The sequence below is a fragment of the Clarias gariepinus genome, chromosome 28, assembly GCF_024256425.1.
Source record: "Clarias gariepinus isolate MV-2021 ecotype Netherlands chromosome 28, CGAR_prim_01v2, whole genome shotgun sequence".
Lineage (NCBI taxonomy): Eukaryota > Metazoa > Chordata > Actinopteri > Siluriformes > Clariidae > Clarias > Clarias gariepinus.
In genome coordinates, this window is record NC_071127.1 from 16,164,050 (window position 1) to 16,181,388 (window position 17,339).

The following is a 17,339-nucleotide window of genomic DNA, read 5'->3' on the forward strand; positions in this document are numbered from 1 at the left end:
GAGGAGGCAAGTGCAAATGCTTGAATTCATATTCATTCTTTGTTAGTTTCCATGCAAAGCCCACCCACTTTATTCAGGCCTGACACGCCCACCATTAGGGGAGGAGCCCCAAGATTGTTTTATTCGACTGAGAAATACGTTATGCCATCACTAGAGCGTTTTTTTCTAGGTACCAGAGCCAGCCACCAGAGGAGGCACTTTCTTTGTCTTCAGTCCCTGGTGGTCTAGTGGCTAGGATTCGGCGCTCTCACCGCCGCGGCCCGGGTTCGATTCCCGGTCAGGGAAGTTAAGTTTTTCTGGACGGGTGGATCACGAAGTTCAGAGCCAACAGAAAGGTGGCTAGCACTCATTGGCTCTACATAAAGAGAGATCCTTCGAGCCGGATTCGAACCAGCGACCTAAGGATGGCCATTGACAGTAGACTACAGTCCTCCGCTCTACCAACTGAGCTATCGAAGGTCAGGCTTCTTTCTCTGTAAACAAACCAAAACGAAAAGCCCAAAGTTGCTGCTGCAACTCTCTGTGTCTTTTCCAGTTTGGTTTAAAGCAGTAAAGGATTATCCTGAGTGTTCCGGAGCAGTAACTTTCATTGCCCATTTTGTTTAATTCTTAGGGAAAATGCAGGAATGAATTCAACAGTTGGGAAAAGCATGGCATTTTGCCCTGAGAAACATTTCTGCTTTGTCCATGCCTTGTCATGCTCTTTTTGTCTTTGTGTTTGATTCCCTGAAGAATAAATAAGATTGAGTCAAATAAAAAAAAAGCCTTGGCCTTCACAGAGGTTAAAGCAGAGACAGGAACGCTCACTCAAGGCAGCAGTCGAGGGCAATCATTTCAGCTGATATTTGGCTAATTATTGGCCTGCTTAGTGAAGATGAGCAAGAACTACAGCTCATGAAGAACAGTCCTTGAGCTTGGTTACTTCTGTTTTTAAATTAAACTGAGTAGGAGGAGGCAAGTGCAAATGCTTGAATTCATATTCATTCTTTGTTTGTTTCCATGCAAAGCCCACCCACTTTATTCAGGCATGAAACGCCCACCATTAGGGGAGGAGCCCCAGGATTGTTTTATTCGACTGAGAAATACGTTATGCCATCACTAGAGCGTTTTTTTCTAGGTACCAGAGCCAGCCACCAGAGGAGGCACTTTCTTTGTCTTCAGTCCCTGGTGGTCTAGTGGCTAGGATTCGGCGCTCTCACCGCCGCCAGAAAGGTGGCTAGCACTCATTGGATCTACATAAAGAGAGATCCTTTGAGCCGGATTCGAACCAGCGACCTAAGGATGGCCATTGACAGTAGACTACAGTCCTCCGCTCTACCAACTGAGCTATCGAAGGTCAGGCATCTTTCTCTGTAAACAAACCAAAACGAAAAGCCCAAAGTTGCTGCTGCAACTCTCTGTGTCTTTTCCAGTTTGGTTTATAGCAGTAAAGGATTATCCTGAGTGTTCCGGAGCAGTAACTTTCATTGCCCATTTTGTTTAATTCTTAGGGAGAATGCAGGAATGAATTCAACAGTTGGGAAAAGCATGGCATTTTTCCATGAGAAACATTTCTGCTTTGTCCATGCCTTGTCATGCTCTTTTTGTCTTTGTGTTTGATTCCCTGAAGAATAAATAAGATTGAGTCAAATAAAAAAAAAGCCTTGGCCTTCACAGAGGTTAAAGCAGAAACAGGAACGCTCACTCAAGGCAGCAGTCGAGGGCAATCATTTCAGCTGATATTTGGCTAATTATTGGCCTGCTTAGTGAAGATGAGCAAGAACTACAGCTCATGAAGAACAGTCCTTGAGCTTGGTTACTTCTGTTTTTAAATTAAAGTGAGTAGAAGGAGGCAAGTGCAAATGCTTAAATTTAATTCCCTGAAGAATAAATGAGCTTCAAATTAAACTGAGTAGGAGGAGGCAAGTGCAAATGCTTGAATTCATATTCATTCTTTGTTAGTTTCCATGCAAAGCCCACCCACTTTATTCAGGCCTGACACGCCCACCATTAGGGGAGGAGCCCCAAGATTGTTTTATTCGACTGAGAAATACGTTATGCCATCACTAGAGCGTTTTTTTCTAGGTACCAGAGCCAGCCACCAGAGGAGGCACTTTCTTTGTCTTCAGTCCCTGGTGGTCTAGTGGCTAGGATTCGGCGCTCTCACCGCCGCGGCCCGGGTTCGATTCCCGGTCAGGGAAGTTAAGTTTTTCTGGACGGGTGGATCACGAAGTTCAGAGCCAACAGAAAGGTGGCTAGCACTCATTGGCTCTACATAAAGAGAGATCCTTCGAGCCGGATTCGAACCAGCGACCTAAGGATGGCCATTGACAGTAGACTACAGTCCTCCGCTCTACCAACTGAGCTATCGAAGGTCAGGCTTCTTTCTCTGTAAACAAACCAAAACGAAAAGCCCAAAGTTGCTGCTGCAACTCTCTGTGTCTTTTCCAGTTTGGTTTAAAGCAGTAAAGGATTATCCTGAGTGTTCCGGAGCAGTAACTTTCATTGCCCATTTTGTTTAATTCTTAGGGAAAATGCAGGAATGAATTCAACAGTTGGGAAAAGCATGGCATTTTGCCCTGAGAAACATTTCTGCTTTGTCCATGCCTTGTCATGCTCTTTTTGTCTTTGTGTTTGATTCCCTGAAGAATAAATAAGATTGAGTCAAATAAAAAAAAAGCCTTGGCCTTCACAGAGGTTAAAGCAGAGACAGGAACGCTCACTCAAGGCAGCAGTCGAGGGCAATCATTTCAGCTGATATTTGGCTAATTATTGGCCTGCTTAGTGAAGATGAGCAAGAACTACAGCTCATGAAGAACAGTCCTTGAGCTTGGTTACTTCTGTTTTTAAATTAAACTGAGTAGGAGGAGGCAAGTGCAAATGCTTGAATTCATATTCATTCTTTGTTTGTTTCCATGCAAAGCCCACCCACTTTATTCAGGCATGAAACGCCCACCATTAGGGGAGGAGCCCCAAGATTGTTTTATTCGACTGAGAAATACGTTATGCCATCACTAGAGCGTTTTTTTCTAGGTACCAGAGCCAGCCACCAGAGGAGGCACTTTCTTTGTCTTCAGTCCCTGGTGGTCTAGTGGCTAGGATTCGGCGCTCTCACCTCCGCCAGAAAGGTGGCTAGCACTCATTGGATCTACATAAAGAGAGATCCTTCGAGCCAGCGACCTAAGGATGGCCATTGACAGTAGACTACAGTCCTCCGCTCTACCAACTGAGCTATCGAAGGTCAGGCATCTTTCTCTGTAAACAAACCAAAACGAAAAGCCCAAAGTTGCTGCTGCAACTCTCTGTGTCTTTTCCAGTTTGGTTTATAGCAGTAAAGGATTATCCTGAGTGTTCCGGAGCAGTAACTTTCATTGCCCATTTTGTTTAATTCTTAGGGAGAATGCAGGAATGAATTCAACAGTTGGGAAAAGCATGGCATTTTTCCATGAGAAACATTTCTGCTTTGTCCATGCCTTGTCATGCTCTTTTTGTCTTTGTGTTTGATTCCCTGAAGAATAAATAAGATTGAGTCAAATAAAAAAAAAGCCTTGGCCTTCACAGAGGTTAAAGCAGAAACAGGAACGCTCACTCAAGGCAGCAGTCGAGGGCAATCATTTCAGCTGATATTTGGCTAATTATTGGCCTGCTTAGTGAAGATGAGCAAGAACTACAGCTCATGAAGAACAGTCCTTGAGCTTGGTTACTTCTGTTTTTAAATTAAAGTGAGTAGAAGGAGGCAAGTGCAAATGCTTAAATTTAATTCCCTGAAGAATAAATGAGCTTCAAATTAAACTGAGTAGGAGGAGGCAAGTGCAAATGCTTGAATTCATATTCATTCTTTGTTAGTTTCCATGCAAAGCCCACCCACTTTATTCAGGCCTGACACGCCCACCATTAGGGGAGGAGCCCCAAGATTGTTTTATTCGACTGAGAAATACGTTATGCCATCACTAGAGCGTTTTTTTCTAGGTACCAGAGCCAGCCACCAGAGCCAGCCACCAGAGGAGGCACTTTCTTTGTCTTCAGTCCCTGGTGGTCTAGTGGCTAGGATTCGGCGCTCTCACCGCCGCGGCCCGGGTTCGATTCCCGGTCAGGGAAGTTAAGTTTTTCTGGACGGGTGGATCTCGAAGTTCAGAGCCAACAGAAAGGTGGCTAGCACTCATTGGCTCTACATAAAGAGAGATCCTTCGAGCCGGATTCGAACCAGCGACCTAAGGATGGCCATTGACAGTAGACTACAGTCCTCCGCTCTACCAACTGAGCTATCGAAGGTCAGGCTTCTTTCTCTGTAAACAAACCAAAACGAAAAGCCCAAAGTTGCTGCTGCAACTCTCTGTGTCTGTTCCAGTTTGGTTTAAAGCAGTAAAGGATTATCCTGAGTGTTCCGGAGCAGTAACTTTCATTGCCCATTTTGTTTAATTCTTAGGGAAAATGCAGGAATGAATTCAACAGTTGGGAAAAGTATGGCATTTTGCCCTGAGAAACATTTCTGCTTTGTCCATGCCTTGTCATGCTCTTTTTGTCTTTGTGTTTGATTCCCTGAAGAATAAATAAGATTGAGTCAAATAAAAAAAAAGCCTTGGCCTTCACAGAGGTTAAAGCAGAAACAGGAACGCTCACTCAAGGCAGCAGTCGAGGGCAATCATTTCAGCTGATATTTGGCTAATTATTGGCCTGCTTAGTGAAGATGAGCAAGAACTACAGCTCATGAAGAACAGTCCTTGAGCTTGGTTACTTCTGTTTTTAAATTAAACTGAGTAGGAGGAGGCAAGTGCAAATGCTTGAATTCATATTCATTCTTTGTTTGTTTCCATGCAAAGCCCACCCACTTTATTCAGGCATGAAACGCCCACCATTAGGGGAGGAGCCCCAGGATTGTTTTATTCGACTGAGAAATACGTTATGCCATCACTAGAGCGTTTTTTTCTAGGTACCAGAGCCAGCCACCAGAGGAGGCACTTTCTTTGTCTTCAGTCCCTGGTGGTCTAGTGGCTAGGATTCGGCGCTCTCACCGCCGCCAGAAAGGTGGCTAGCACTCATTGGATCTACATAAAGAGAGATCCTTTGAGCCGGATTCGAACCAGCGACCTAAGGATGGCCATTGACAGTAGACTACAGTCCTCCGCTCTACCAACTGAGCTATCGAAGGTCAGGCATCTTTCTCTGTAAACAAACCAAAACGAAAAGCCCAAAGTTGCTGCTGCAACTCTCTGTGTCTTTTCCAGTTTGGTTTATAGCAGTAAAGGATTATCCTGAGTGTTCCGGAGCAGTAACTTACATTGCCCATTTTGTTTAATTCTTAGGGAAAATGCAGGAATGAATTCAACAGTTGGGAAAAGCATGGCATTTTTCCATGAGAAACATTTCTGCTTTGTCCATGCCTTGTCATGCTCTTTTTGTCTTTGTGTTTGATTCCCTGAAGAATAAATAAGATTGAGTCAAATAAAAAAAAAGCCTTGGCCTTCACAGAGGTTAAAGCAGAAACAGGAACGCTCACTCAAGGCAGCAGTCGAGGGCAATCATTTCAGCTGATATTTGGCTAATTATTGGCCTGCTTAGTGAAGATGAGCAAGAACTACAGCTCATGAAGAACAGTCCTTGAGCTTGGTTACTTCTGTTTTTAAATTAAAGTGAGTAGAAGGAGGCAAGTGCAAATGCTTAAATTTAATTCCCTGAAGAATAAATGAGCTTCAAATTAAACTGAGTAGGAGGAGGCAAGTGCAAATGCTTGAATTCATATTCATTCTTTGTTAGTTTCCATGCAAAGCCCACCCACTTTATTCAGGCCTGACACGCCCACCATTAGGGGAGGAGCCCCAAGATTGTTTTATTCGACTGAGAAATACGTTATGCCATCACTAGAGCGTTTTTTTCTAGGTACCAGAGCCAGCCACCAGAGGAGGCACTTTCTCTGTCTTCAGTCCCTGGTGGTCTAGTGGCTAGGATTCGGCGCTCTCACCGCCGCGGCCCGGGTTCGATTCCCGGTCAGGGAAGTTAAGTTTTTCTGGACGGGTGGATCTCGAAGTTCAGAGCCAACAGAAAGGTGGCTAGCACTCATTGGCTCTACATAAAGAGAGATCCTTCGAGCCGGATTCGAACCAGCGACCTAAGGATGGCCATTGACAGTAGACTACAGTCCTCCGCTCTACCAACTGAGCTATCGAAGGTCAGGCTTCTTTCTCTGTAAACAAACCAAAACGAAAAGCCCAAAGTTGCTGCTGCAACTCTCTGTGTCTGTTCCAGTTTGGTTTAAAGCAGTAAAGGATTATCCTGAGTGTTCCGGAGCAGTAACTTTCATTGCCCATTTTGTTTAATTCTTAGGGAAAATGCAGGAATTAATTCAACAGTTGGGAAAAGTATGGCATTTTGCCCTGAGAAACATTTCTGCTTTGTCCATGCCTTGTCATGCTCTTTTTGTCTTTGTGTTTGATTCCCTGAAGAATAAATAAGATTGAGTCAAATAAAAAAAAAGCCTTGGCCTTCACAGAGGTTAAAGCAGAAACAGGAACGCTCACTCAAGGCAGCAGTCGAGGGCAATCATTTCAGCTGATATTTGGCTAATTATTGGCCTGCTTAGTGAAGATGAGCGAGAACTACAGCTCATGAAGAACAGTCCTTGAGCTTGGTTACTTCTGTTTTTAAATTAAACTAAGTAGGAGGAGGCAAGTGCAAATGCTTGAATTCATATTCATTCTTTGTTTGTTTCCATGCAAAGCCCACCCACTTTATTCAGGCATGAAACGCCCACCATTAGGGGAGGAGCCCCAGGATTGTTTTATTCGACTGAGAAATACGTTATGCCATCACTAGAGCGTTTTTTTCTAGGTACCAGAGCCAGCCACCAGAGGAGGCACTTTCTTTGTCTTCAGTCCCTGGTGGTCTAGTGGCTAGGATTCGGCGCTCTCACCGCCGCCAGAAAGGTGGCTAGCACTCATTGGATCTACATAAAGAGAGATCCTTCGAGCCAGATTCGAACCAGCGACCTAAGGATGGCCATTGACAGTAGACTACAGTCCTCCGCTCTACCAACTGAGCTATCGAAGGTCAGGCATCTTTCTCTGTAAACAAACCAAAACGAAAAGCCCAAAGTTGCTGCTGCAACTCTCTGTGTCTTTTCCAGTTTGGTTTATAGCAGTAAAGGATTATCCTGAGTGTTCCGGAGCAGTAACTTTCATTGCCCATTTTGTTTAATTCTTAGGGAAAATGCAGGAATGAATTCAACAGTTGGGAAAAGCATGGCATTTTTCCATGAGAAACATTTCTGCTTTGTCCATGCCTTGTCATGCTCTTTTTGTCTTTGTGTTTGATTCCCTGAAGAATAAATAAGATTGAGTCAAATAAAAAAAAAGCCTTGGCCTTCACAGAGGTTAAAGCAGAAACAGGAACGCTCACTCAAGGCAGCAGTTGAGGGCAATCATTTCAGCTGATATTTGGCTAATTATTGGCCTGCTTAGTGAAGATGAGCAAGAACTACAGCTCATGAAGAACAGTCCTTGAGCTTGGTTACTTCTGTTTTTAAATTAAAGTGAGTAGAAGGAGGCAAGTGCAAATGCTTGAATTCATATTCATTCTTTGTTTGTTTCCATGCAAAGCCCACCCACTTTATTCAGGCATGAAACGCCCACCATTAGGGGAGGAGCCCCAAGATTGTTTTATTCGACTGAGAAATACGTTATGCCATCACTAGAGCGTTTTTTTCTAGGTACCAGAGCCAGCCACCAGAGGAGGCACTTTCTTTGTCTTCAGTCCCTGGTGGTCTAGTGGCTAGGATTCGGCGCTCTCACCGCCGCCAGAAAGGTGGCTAGCACTCATTGGATCTACATAAAGAGAGATCCTTCGAGCCGGATTCGAACCAGCGACCTAAGGATGGCCATTGACAGTAGACTACAGTCCTCCGCTCTACCAACTGAGCTATCGAAGGTCAGGCATCTTTCTCTGTAAACAAACCAAAACGAAAAACCCAAAGTTGCTGCTGCAACTCTCTGTGTCTTTTCCAGTTTGGTTTATAGCAGTAAAGGATTATCCTGAGTGTTCCGGAGCAGTAACTTTCATTGCCCATTTTGTTTAATTCTTAGGGAAAATGCAGGAATGAATTCAACAGTTGGGAAAAGCATGGCATTTTTCCATGAGAAACATTTCTGCTTTGTCCATGCCTTGTCATGCTCTTTTTGTCTTTGTGTTTGATTCCCTGAAGAATAAATAAGATTGAGTGAAATAAAAAAAAAGCCTTGGCCTTCACAGAGGTTAAAGCAGAAACAGGAACGCTCACTCAAGGCAGCAGTCGAGGGCAATCATTTCAGCTGATATTTGGCTAATTATTGGCCTGCTTAGTGAAGATGAGCAAGAACTACAGCTCATGAAGAACAGTCCTTGAGCTTGGTTACTTCTGTTTTTAAATTAAAGTGAGTAGAAGGAGGCAAGTGCAAATGCTTAAATTTAATTCCCTGAAGAATAAATGAGCTTCAAATTAAACTGAGTAGGAGGAGGCAAGTGCAAATGCTTGAATTCATATTCATTCTTTGTTAGTTTCCATGCAAAGCCCACCCACTTTATTCAGGCCTGACACGCCCACCATTAGGGGAGGAGCCCCAAGATTGTTTTATTCGACTGAGAAATACGTTATGCCATCACTAGAGCGTTTTTTTCTAGGTACCAGAGCCAGCCACCAGAGGAGGCACTTTCTTTGTCTTCAGTCCCTGGTGGTCTAGTGGCTAGGATTCGGCGCTCTCACCGCCGCGGCCCGGGTTCGATTCCCGGTCAGGGAAGTTAAGTTTTTCTGGACGGGTGGATCTCGAAGTTCAGAGCCAACAGAAAGGTGGCTAGCACTCATTGGCTCTACATAAAGAGAGATCCTTCGAGCCGGATTCGAACCAGCGACCTAAGGATGGCCATTGACAGTAGACTACAGTCCTCCGCTCTACCAACTGAGCTATCGAAGGTCAGGCTTCTTTCTCTGTAAACAAACCAAAACGAAAAGCCCAAAGTTGCTGCTGCAACTCTCTGTGTCTTTTCCAGTTTGGTTTAAAGCAGTAAAGGATTATCCTGAGTGTTCCGGAGCAGTAACTTTCATTGCCCATTTTGTTTAATTCTTAGGGAAAATGCAGGAATGAATTCAACAGTTGGGAAAAGTATGGCATTTTGCCCTGAGAAACATTTCTGCTTTGTCCATGCCTTGTCATGCTCTTTTTGTCTTTGTGTTTGATTCCCTGAAGAATAAATAAGATTGAGTCAAATAAAAAAAAAGCCTTGGCCTTCACAGAGGTTAAAGCAGAAACAGGAACGCTCACTCAAGGCAGCAGTCGAGGGCAATCATTTCAGCTGATATTTGGCTAATTATTGGCCTGCTTAGTGAAGATGAGCAAGAACTACAGCTCATGAAGAACAGTCCTTGAGCTTGGTTACTTCTGTTTTTAAATTAAACTGAGTAGGAGGAGGCAAGTGCAAATGCTTGAATTCATATTCATTCTTTGTTTGTTTCCATGCAAAGCCCACCCACTTTATTCAGGCATGAAACGCCCACCATTAGGGGAGGAGCCCCAAGATTGTTTTATTCGACTGAGAAATACGTTATGCCATCACTAGAGCGTTTTTTTCTAGGTACCAGAGCCAGCCACCAGAGGAGGCACTTTCTTTGTCTTCAGTCCCTGGTGGTCTAGTGGCTAGGATTCGGCGCTCTCACCGCCGCCAGAAAGGTGGCTAGCACTCATTGGATCTACATAAAGAGAGATCCTTCGAGCCGGATTCGAACCAGCGACCTAAGGATGGCCATTGACAGTAGACTACAGTCCTCCGCTCTACCAACTGAGCTATCGAAGGTCAGGCTTCTTTCTCTGTAAACAAACCAAAACGAAAAGCCCAAAGTTGCTGCTGCAACTCTCTGTGTCTTTTCCAGTTTGGTTTAAAGCAGTAAAGGATTATCCTGAGTGTTCCGGAGCAGTAACTTTCATTGCCCATTTTGTTTAATTCTTAGGGAAAATGCAGGAATGAATTCAACAGTTGGGAAAAGTATGGCATTTTGCCCTGAGAAACATTTCTGCTTTGTCCATGCCTTGTCATGCTCTTTTTGTCTTTGTGTTTGATTCCCTGAAGAATAAATAAGATTGAGTCAAATAAAAAAAAAGCCTTGGCCTTCACAGAGGTTAAAGCAGAAACAGGAACGCTCACTCAAGGCAGCAGTCGAGGGCTATCATTTCAGCTGATATTTGGCTAATTATTGGCCTGCTTAGTGAAGATGAGCAAGAACTACAGCTCATGAAGAACAGTCCTTGAGCTTGGTTACTTCTGTTTTTAAATTAAACTGAGTAGGAGGAGGCAAGTGCAAATGCTTGAATTCATATTCATTCTTTGTTTGTTTCCATGCAAAGCCCACCCACTTTATTCAGGCATGAAACGCCCACCATTAGGGGAGGAGCCCCAAGATTGTTTTATTCGACTGAGAAATACGTTATGCCATCACTAGAGCGTTTTTTTCTAGGTACCAGAGCCAGCCACCAGAGGAGGCACTTTCTTTGTCTTCAGTCCCTGGTGGTCTAGTGGCTAGGATTCGGCGCTCTCACCGCCGCCAGAAAGGTGGCTAGCACTCATTGGATCTACATAAAGAGAGATCCTTCGAGCCGGATTCGAACCAGCGACCTAAGGATGGCCATTGACAGTAGACTACAGTCCTCCGCTCTACCAACTGAGCTATCGAAGGTCAGGCATCTTTCTCTGTAAACAAACCAAAACGAAAAACCCAAAGTTGCTGCTGCAACTCTCTGTGTCTTTTCCAGTTTGGTTTATAGCAGTAAAGGATTATCCTGAGTGTTCCGGAGCAGTAACTTTCATTGCCCATTTTGTTTAATTCTTAGGGAAAATGCAGGAATGAATTCAACAGTTGGGAAAAGCATGGCATTTTTCCATGAGAAACATTTCTGCTTTGTCCATGCCTTGTCATGCTCTTTTTGTCTTTGTGTTTGATTCCCTGAAGAATAAATAAGATTGAGTGAAATAAAAAAAAAGCCTTGGCCTTCACAGAGGTTAAAGCAGAAACAGGAACGCTCACTCAAGGCAGCAGTCGAGGGCAATCATTTCAGCTGATATTTGGCTAATTATTGGCCTGCTTAGTGAAGATGAGCAAGAACTACAGCTCATGAAGAACAGTCCTTGAGCTTGGTTACTTCTGTTTTTAAATTAAAGTGAGTAGAAGGAGGCAAGTGCAAATGCTTAAATTTAATTCCCTGAAGAATAAATGAGCTTCAAATTAAACTGAGTAGGAGGAGGCAAGTGCAAATGCTTGAATTCATATTCATTCTTTGTTAGTTTCCATGCAAAGCCCACCCACTTTATTCAGGCCTGACACGCCCACCATTAGGGGAGGAGCCCCAAGATTGTTTTATTCGACTGAGAAATACGTTATGCCATCACTAGAGCGTTTTTTTCTAGGTACCAGAGCCAGCCACCAGAGGAGGCACTTTCTTTGTCTTCAGTCCCTGGTGGTCTAGTGGCTAGTATTCGGCGCTCTCACCGCCGCGGCCCGGGTTCGATTCCCGGTCAGGGAAGTTAAGTTTTTCTGGACGGGTGGATCTCGAAGTTCAGAGCCAACAGAAAGGTGGCTAGCACTCATTGGCTCTACATAAAGAGAGATCCTTCGAGCCGGATTCGAACCAGCGACCTAAGGATGGCCATTGACAGTAGACTACAGTCCTCCGCTCTACCAACTGAGCTATCGAAGGTCAGGCATCTTTCTCTGTAAACAAACCAAAACGAAAAACCCAAAGTTGCTGCTGCAACTCTCTGTGTCTTTTCCAGTTTGGTTTAAAGCAGTAAAGGATTATCCTGAGTGTTCCGGAGCAGTAACTTTCATTGCCCATTTTGTTTAATTCTTAGGGAAAATGCAGGAATGAATTCAACAGTTGGGAAAAGCATGGCATTTTGCCCTGAGAAACATTTCTGCTTTGTCCATGCCTTGTCATGCTCTTTTTGTCTTTGTGTTTGATTACCTGAAGAATAAATAAGATTGAGTGAAATAAAAAAAAAGCCTTGGCCTTCACAGAGGTTAAAGCAGAGACAGGAACGCTCACTCAAGGCAGCAGTCGAGGGCAATCATTTCAGCTGATATTTGGCTAATTATTGGCCTGCTTAGTGAAGATGAGCAAGAACTACAGCTCATGAAGAACAGTCCTTGAGCTTGGTTACTTCTGTTTTTAAATTAAAGTGAGTAGAAGGAGGCAAGTGCAAATGCTTAAATTTAATTCCCTGAAGAATAAATGAGCTTCAAATTAAACTGAGTAGGAGGAGGCAAGTGCAAATGCTTGAATTCATATTCATTCTTTGTTAGTTTCCATGCAAAGCCCACCCACTTTATTCAGGCCTGACACGCCCACCATTAGGGGAGGAGCCCCAAGATTGTTTTATTCGACTGAGAAATACGTTATGCCATCACTAGAGCGTTTTTTTCTAGGTACCAGAGCCAGCCACCAGAGGAGGCACTTTCTCTGTCTTCAGTCCCTGGTGGTCTAGTGGCTAGGATTCGGCGCTCTCACCGCCGCGGCCCGGGTTCGATTCCCGGTCAGGGAAGTTAAGTTTTTCTGGACGGGTGGATCTCGAAGTTCAGAGCCAACAGAAAGGTGGCTAGCACTCATTGGCTCTACATAAAGAGAGATCCTTCGAGCCGGATTCGAACCAGCGACCTAAGGATGGCCATTGACAGTAGACTACAGTCCTCCGCTCTACCAACTGAGCTATCGAAGGTCAGGCTTCTTTCTCTGTAAACAAACCAAAACGAAAAACCCAAAGTTGCTGCTGCAACTCTCTGTGTCTTTTCCAGTTTGGTTTATAGCAGTAAAGGATTATCCTGAGTGTTCCGGAGCAGTAACTTTCATTGCCCATTTTGTTTAATTCTTAGGGAAAATGCAGGAATGAATTCAACAGTTGGGAAAAGCATGGCATTTTTCCATGAGAAACATTTCTGCTTTGTCCATGCCTTGTCATGCTCTTTTTGTCTTTGTGTTTGATTCCCTGAAGAATAAATAAGATTGAGTGAAATAAAAAAAAAGCCTTGGCCTTCACAGAGGTTAAAGCAGAAACAGGAACGCTCACTCAAGGCAGCAGTCGAGGGCAATCATTTCAGCTGATATTTGGCTAATTATTGGCCTGCTTAGTGAAGATGAGCAAGAACTACAGCTCATGAAGAACAGTCCTTGAGCTTGGTTACTTCTGTTTTTAAATTAAAGTGAGTAGAAGGAGGCAAGTGCAAATGCTTAAATTTAATTCCCTGAAGAATAAATGAGCTTCAAATTAAACTGAGTAGGAGGAGGCAAGTGCAAATGCTTGAATTCATATTCATTCTTTGTTAGTTTCCATGCAAAGCCCACCCACTTTATTCAGGCCTGACACGCCCACCATTAGGGGAGGAGCCCCAAGATTGTTTTATTCGACTGAGAAATACGTTATGCCATCACTAGAGCGTTTTTTTCTAGGTACCAGAGCCAGCCACCAGAGGAGGCACTTTCTTTGTCTTCAGTCCCTGGTGGTCTAGTGGCTAGGATTCGGCGCTCTCACCGCCGCGGCCCGGGTTCGATTCCCGGTCAGGGAAGTTAAGTTTTTCTGGACGGGTGGATCTCGAAGTTCAGAGCCAACAGAAAGGTGGCTAGCACTCATTGGCTCTACATAAAGAGAGATCCTTCGAGCCGGATTCGAACCAGCGACCTAAGGATGGCCATTGACAGTAGACTACAGTCCTCCGCTTTACCAACTGAGCTATCGAAGGTCAGGCTTCTTTCTCTGTAAACAAACCAAAACGAAAAGCCCAAAGTTGCTGCTGCAACTCTCTGTGTCTTTTCCAGTTTGGTTTAAAGCAGTAAAGGATTATCCTGAGTGTTCCGGAGCAGTAACTTTCATTGCCCATTTTGTTTAATTCTTAGGGAAAATGCAGGAATGAATTCAACAGTTGGGAAAAGCATGGCATTTTGCCCTGAGAAACATTTCTGCTTTGTCCATGCCTTGTCATGCTCTTTTTGTCTTTGTGTTTGATTCCCTGAAGAATAAATAAGATTGAGTCAAATAAAAAAAAAGCCTTGGCCTTCACAGAGGTTAAAGCAGAGACAGGAACGCTCACTCAAGGCAGCAGTCGAGGGCAATCATTTCAGCTGATATTTGGCTAATTATTGGCCTGCTTAGTGAAGATGAGCAAGAACTACAGCTCATGAAGAACAGTCCTTGAGCTTGGTTACTTCTGTTTTTAAATTAAAGTGAGTAGAAGGAGGCAAGTGCAAATGCTTAAATTTAATTCCCTGAAGAATAAATGAGCTTCAAATTAAACTGAGTAGGAGGAGGCAAGTGCAAATGCTTGAATTCATATTCATTCTTTGTTAGTTTCCATGCAAAGCCCACCCACTTTATTCAGGCCTGACACGCCCACCATTAGGGGAGGAGCCCCAAGATTGTTTTATTCGACTGAGAAATACGTTATGCCATCACTAGAGCGTTTTTTTCTAGGTACCAGAGCCAGCCACCAGAGGAGGCACTTTCTCTGTCTTCAGTCCCTGGTGGTCTAGTGGCTAGGATTCGGCGCTCTCACCGCCGCGGCCCGGGTTCGATTCCCGGTCAGGGAAGTTAAGTTTTTCTGGACGGGTGGATCTCGAAGTTCAGAGCCAACAGAAAGGTGGCTAGCACTCATTGGCTCTACATAAAGAGAGATCCTTCGAGCCGGATTCGAACCAGCGACCTAAGGATGGCCATTGACAGTAGACTACAGTCCTCCGCTCTACCAACTGAGCTATCGAAGGTCAGGCTTCTTTCTCTGTAAACAAACCAAAACGAAAAGCCCAAAGTTGCTGCTGCAACTCTCTGTGTCTTTTCCAGTTTGGTTTAAAGCAGTAAAGGATTATCCTGAGTGTTCCGGAGCAGTAACTTTCATTGCCCATTTTGTTTAATTCTTAGGGAAAATGCAGGAATGAATTCAACAGTTGGGAAAAGCATGGCATTTTGCCCTGAGAAACATTTCTGCTTTGTCCATGCCTTGTCATGCTCTTTTTGTCTTTGTGTTTGATTCCCTGAAGAATAAATAAGATTGAGTCAAATAAAAAAAAAGCCTTGGCCTTCACAGAGGTTAAAGCAGAGACAGGAACGCTCACTCAAGGCAGCAGTCGAGGGCAATCATTTCAGCTGATATTTGGCTAATTATTGGCCTGCTTAGTGAAGATGAGCAAGAACTACAGCTCATGAAGAACAGTCCTTGAGCTTGGTTACTTCTGTTTTTAAATTAAAGTGAGTAGAAGGAGGCAAGTGCAAATGCTTAAATTTAATTCCCTGAAGAATAAATGAGCTTCAAATTAAACTGAGTAGGAGGAGGCAAGTGCAAATGCTTGAATTCATATTCATTCTTTGTTAGTTTCCATGCAAAGCCCACCCACTTTATTCAGGCCTGACACGCCCACCATTAGGGGAGGAGCCCCAAGATTGTTTTATTCGACTGAGAAATACGTTATGCCATCACTAGAGCGTTTTTTTCTAGGTACCAGAGCCAGCCACCAGAGGAGGCACTTTCTTTGTCTTCAGTCCCTGGTGGTCTAGTGGCTAGGATTCGGCGCTCTCACCGCCGCGGCCCGGGTTCGATTCCCGGTCAGGGAAGTTAAGTTTTTCTGGACGGGTGGATCTCGAAGTTCAGAGCCAACAGAAAGGTGGCTAGCACTCATTGGCTCTACATAAAGAGAGATCCTTCGAGCCGGATTCGAACCAGCGACCTAAGGATGGCCATTGACAGTAGACTACAGTCCTCCGCTCTACCAACTGAGCTATCGAAGGTCAGGCTTCTTTCTCTGTAAACAAACCAAAACGAAAAGCCCAAAGTTGCTGCTGCAACTCTCTGTGTCTTTTCCAGTTTGGTTTAAAGCAGTAAAGGATTATCCTGAGTGTTCCGGAGCAGTAACTTTCATTGCCCATTTTGTTTAATTCTTAGGGAAAATGCAGGAATGAATTCAACAGTTGGGAAAAGTATGGCATTTTGCCCTGAGAAACATTTCTGCTTTGTCCATGCCTTGTCATGCTCTTTTTGTCTTTGTGTTTGATTCCCTGAAGAATAAATAAGATTGAGTCAAATAAAAAAAAAGCCTTGGCCTTCACAGAGGTTAAAGCAGAAACAGGAACGCTCACTCAAGGCAGCAGTCGAGGGCAATCATTTCAGCTGATATTTGGCTAATTATTGGCCTGCTTAGTGAAGATGAGCAAGAACTACAGCTCATGAAGAACAGTCCTTGAGCTTGGTTACTTCTGTTTTTAAATTAAACTGAGTAGGAGGAGGCAAGTGCAAATGCTTGAATTCATATTCATTCTTTGTTTGTTTCCATGCAAAGCCCACCCACTTTATTCAGGCATGAAACGCCCACCATTAGGGGAGGAGCCCCAAGATTGTTTTATTCGACTGAGAAATACGTTATGCCATCACTAGAGCGTTTTTTTCTAGGTACCAGAGCCAGCCACCAGAGGAGGCACTTTCTTTGTCTTCAGTCCCTGGTGGTCTAGTGGCTAGGATTCGGCGCTCTCACCGCCGCCAGAAAGGTGGCTAGCACTCATTGGATCTACATAAAGAGAGATCCTTCGAGCCGGATTCGAACCAGCGACCTAAGGATGGCCATTGACAGTAGACTACAGTCCTCCGCTCTACCAACTGAGCTATCGAAGGTCAGGCTTCTTTCTCTGTAAACAAACCAAAACGAAAAGCCCAAAGTTGCTGCTGCAACTCTCTGTGTCTTTTCCAGTTTGGTTTAAAGCAGTAAAGGATTATCCTGAGTGTTCCGGAGCAGTAACTTTCATTGCCCATTTTGTTTAATTCTTAGGGAAAATGCAGGAATGAATTCAACAGTTGGGAAAAGTATGGCATTTTGCCCTGAGAAACATTTCTGCTTTGTCCATGCCTTGTCATGCTCTTTTTGTCTTTGTGTTTGATTCCCTGAAGAATAAATAAGATTGAGTCAAATAAAAAAAAAGCCTTGGCCTTCACAGAGGTTAAAGCAGAAACAGGAACGCTCACTCAAGGCAGCAGTCGAGGGCTATCATTTCAGCTGATATTTGGCTAATTATTGGCCTGCTTAGTGAAGATGAGCAAGAACTACAGCTCATGAAGAACAGTCCTTGAGCTTGGTTACTTCTGTTTTTAAATTAAACTGAGTAGGAGGAGGCAAGTGCAAATGCTTGAATTCATATTCATTCTTTGTTTGTTTCCATGCAAAGCCCACCCACTTTATTCAGGCATGAAACGCCCACCATTAGGGGAGGAGCCCCAAGATTGTTTTATTCGACTGAGAAATACGTTATGCCATCACTAGAGCGTTTTTTTCTAGGTACCAGAGCCAGCCACCAGAGGAGGCACTTTCTTTGTCTTC

General features: G+C 44.0%; 23 non-coding genes across 23 annotated transcripts; 10 read left to right on the forward strand and 13 right to left on the reverse strand.

Annotated features, from left to right (window-relative positions):
• Positions 1–213: 213 nt before the first annotated feature.
• On the forward strand, positions 214–285 carry trnae-cuc (transfer RNA glutamic acid (anticodon CUC)). The gene has a single exon. It is a non-coding gene; the product is annotated as a tRNA-Glu (tRNA).
• Positions 286–370: 85 nt separating this feature from the next.
• On the reverse strand, positions 371–459 carry trnay-gua (transfer RNA tyrosine (anticodon GUA)). Its single transcript is given in 2 exon segments — positions 371–406; positions 423–459. It is a non-coding gene; the product is annotated as a tRNA-Tyr (tRNA).
• A 1,649-nt stretch (positions 460–2,108) lies between these two features.
• Positions 2,109–2,180, forward strand: trnae-cuc (transfer RNA glutamic acid (anticodon CUC)). Its single transcript has one exon. It is a non-coding gene; the product is annotated as a tRNA-Glu (tRNA).
• Positions 2,181–2,265: 85 nt separating this feature from the next.
• Positions 2,266–2,354, reverse strand: trnay-gua (transfer RNA tyrosine (anticodon GUA)). The gene is given in 2 exon segments: positions 2,266–2,301; positions 2,318–2,354. It is a non-coding gene; the product is annotated as a tRNA-Tyr (tRNA).
• A 1,651-nt stretch (positions 2,355–4,005) lies between these two features.
• Positions 4,006–4,077, forward strand: trnae-cuc (transfer RNA glutamic acid (anticodon CUC)). Its single transcript has one exon. It is a non-coding gene; the product is annotated as a tRNA-Glu (tRNA).
• Positions 4,078–4,162: 85 nt separating this feature from the next.
• Positions 4,163–4,251, reverse strand: trnay-gua (transfer RNA tyrosine (anticodon GUA)). Its single transcript is given in 2 exon segments — positions 4,163–4,198; positions 4,215–4,251. It is a non-coding gene; the product is annotated as a tRNA-Tyr (tRNA).
• A 1,649-nt stretch (positions 4,252–5,900) lies between these two features.
• On the forward strand, positions 5,901–5,972 carry trnae-cuc (transfer RNA glutamic acid (anticodon CUC)). Its single transcript has one exon. It is a non-coding gene; the product is annotated as a tRNA-Glu (tRNA).
• Positions 5,973–6,057: 85 nt separating this feature from the next.
• On the reverse strand, positions 6,058–6,146 carry trnay-gua (transfer RNA tyrosine (anticodon GUA)). Its single transcript is given in 2 exon segments — positions 6,058–6,093; positions 6,110–6,146. It is a non-coding gene; the product is annotated as a tRNA-Tyr (tRNA).
• Positions 6,147–7,811: 1,665 nt separating this feature from the next.
• Positions 7,812–7,900, reverse strand: trnay-gua (transfer RNA tyrosine (anticodon GUA)). The gene is given in 2 exon segments: positions 7,812–7,847; positions 7,864–7,900. It is a non-coding gene; the product is annotated as a tRNA-Tyr (tRNA).
• Positions 7,901–8,672: 772 nt separating this feature from the next.
• Positions 8,673–8,744, forward strand: trnae-cuc (transfer RNA glutamic acid (anticodon CUC)). Its single transcript has one exon. It is a non-coding gene; the product is annotated as a tRNA-Glu (tRNA).
• Positions 8,745–8,829: 85 nt separating this feature from the next.
• trnay-gua (transfer RNA tyrosine (anticodon GUA)) lies at positions 8,830–8,918 on the reverse strand. The gene is given in 2 exon segments: positions 8,830–8,865; positions 8,882–8,918. It is a non-coding gene; the product is annotated as a tRNA-Tyr (tRNA).
• A 788-nt stretch (positions 8,919–9,706) lies between these two features.
• trnay-gua (transfer RNA tyrosine (anticodon GUA)) lies at positions 9,707–9,795 on the reverse strand. Its single transcript is given in 2 exon segments — positions 9,707–9,742; positions 9,759–9,795. It is a non-coding gene; the product is annotated as a tRNA-Tyr (tRNA).
• A 788-nt stretch (positions 9,796–10,583) lies between these two features.
• Positions 10,584–10,672, reverse strand: trnay-gua (transfer RNA tyrosine (anticodon GUA)). Its single transcript is given in 2 exon segments — positions 10,584–10,619; positions 10,636–10,672. It is a non-coding gene; the product is annotated as a tRNA-Tyr (tRNA).
• A 772-nt stretch (positions 10,673–11,444) lies between these two features.
• Positions 11,445–11,516, forward strand: trnae-cuc (transfer RNA glutamic acid (anticodon CUC)). The gene has a single exon. It is a non-coding gene; the product is annotated as a tRNA-Glu (tRNA).
• An 85-nt stretch (positions 11,517–11,601) lies between these two features.
• On the reverse strand, positions 11,602–11,690 carry trnay-gua (transfer RNA tyrosine (anticodon GUA)). The gene is given in 2 exon segments: positions 11,602–11,637; positions 11,654–11,690. It is a non-coding gene; the product is annotated as a tRNA-Tyr (tRNA).
• A 772-nt stretch (positions 11,691–12,462) lies between these two features.
• trnae-cuc (transfer RNA glutamic acid (anticodon CUC)) lies at positions 12,463–12,534 on the forward strand. Its single transcript has one exon. It is a non-coding gene; the product is annotated as a tRNA-Glu (tRNA).
• An 85-nt stretch (positions 12,535–12,619) lies between these two features.
• trnay-gua (transfer RNA tyrosine (anticodon GUA)) lies at positions 12,620–12,708 on the reverse strand. Its single transcript is given in 2 exon segments — positions 12,620–12,655; positions 12,672–12,708. It is a non-coding gene; the product is annotated as a tRNA-Tyr (tRNA).
• Positions 12,709–13,480: 772 nt separating this feature from the next.
• Positions 13,481–13,552, forward strand: trnae-cuc (transfer RNA glutamic acid (anticodon CUC)). Its single transcript has one exon. It is a non-coding gene; the product is annotated as a tRNA-Glu (tRNA).
• Positions 13,553–14,498: 946 nt separating this feature from the next.
• Positions 14,499–14,570, forward strand: trnae-cuc (transfer RNA glutamic acid (anticodon CUC)). The gene has a single exon. It is a non-coding gene; the product is annotated as a tRNA-Glu (tRNA).
• An 85-nt stretch (positions 14,571–14,655) lies between these two features.
• On the reverse strand, positions 14,656–14,744 carry trnay-gua (transfer RNA tyrosine (anticodon GUA)). The gene is given in 2 exon segments: positions 14,656–14,691; positions 14,708–14,744. It is a non-coding gene; the product is annotated as a tRNA-Tyr (tRNA).
• A 772-nt stretch (positions 14,745–15,516) lies between these two features.
• On the forward strand, positions 15,517–15,588 carry trnae-cuc (transfer RNA glutamic acid (anticodon CUC)). Its single transcript has one exon. It is a non-coding gene; the product is annotated as a tRNA-Glu (tRNA).
• Positions 15,589–15,673: 85 nt separating this feature from the next.
• trnay-gua (transfer RNA tyrosine (anticodon GUA)) lies at positions 15,674–15,762 on the reverse strand. The gene is given in 2 exon segments: positions 15,674–15,709; positions 15,726–15,762. It is a non-coding gene; the product is annotated as a tRNA-Tyr (tRNA).
• A 788-nt stretch (positions 15,763–16,550) lies between these two features.
• Positions 16,551–16,639, reverse strand: trnay-gua (transfer RNA tyrosine (anticodon GUA)). Its single transcript is given in 2 exon segments — positions 16,551–16,586; positions 16,603–16,639. It is a non-coding gene; the product is annotated as a tRNA-Tyr (tRNA).
• Between the last annotated feature and the right edge of the window lie 700 nt (positions 16,640–17,339).